Source organism: Athene cunicularia, assembly GCF_003259725.1.
Source record: "Athene cunicularia isolate RWA chromosome 24 unlocalized genomic scaffold, athCun1 chr24_part2, whole genome shotgun sequence".
Classification (NCBI taxonomy): Eukaryota; Metazoa; Chordata; class Aves; order Strigiformes; family Strigidae; genus Athene; species Athene cunicularia.
In genome coordinates, this window is record NW_020799133.1 from 749,063 (window position 1) to 749,675 (window position 613).

Here is a 613-nt window from a genome sequence, read left to right on the forward strand (position 1 = left end):
CTACAGCTGCGACACTTCGAAGCATCTCGGAAAAAAGAGCATTAAAGTCAAGTGGAAACAAAGCCAAGAGGGTTCGGCAGCCCTGACTGATGAGGAGGGAGGGGCTTCACGTACAGGCCTGCACAACAGGAAAGGGGAGAGGGGAGACGTGGAGAATGCGAGCAAGCTAGACGAATAATAGTAATAATAAAAATAGTGTTATTTAGAAAATACTCAAGGGCTCAGAGGCACCCAAGCAGACAATTAAAGCACAATAATAATAAACAACAATAATTAAAACCTCATAAAACACATCACAGGAAAAGGAAGCAAAATATTCTAAAGCTCATGAAATCCTGCAAAGGACATAAAAGAAAGGCAGAGGGGAAAACTTATCCGAGGTTGACTGAAAATATATCACAGGCAGTAAGGGGTTTCTGCTGAGGAATAAGAGAGAGCGAGAAGCTTTAGACGAGACAGGGAGGAAGATGCCGTTGAGCGAGGAAGGGCCGCCGGCGGTGACAGGTGTTCGGGGAGCAGCAGCAGCAGCCGCCCATGCGTTGGACACACGCTCGCCCGCCTGACTGCACAGCCACGGGAGGGCCCCGGGTCAGCGGCTGTAGCAGGGGGAGAG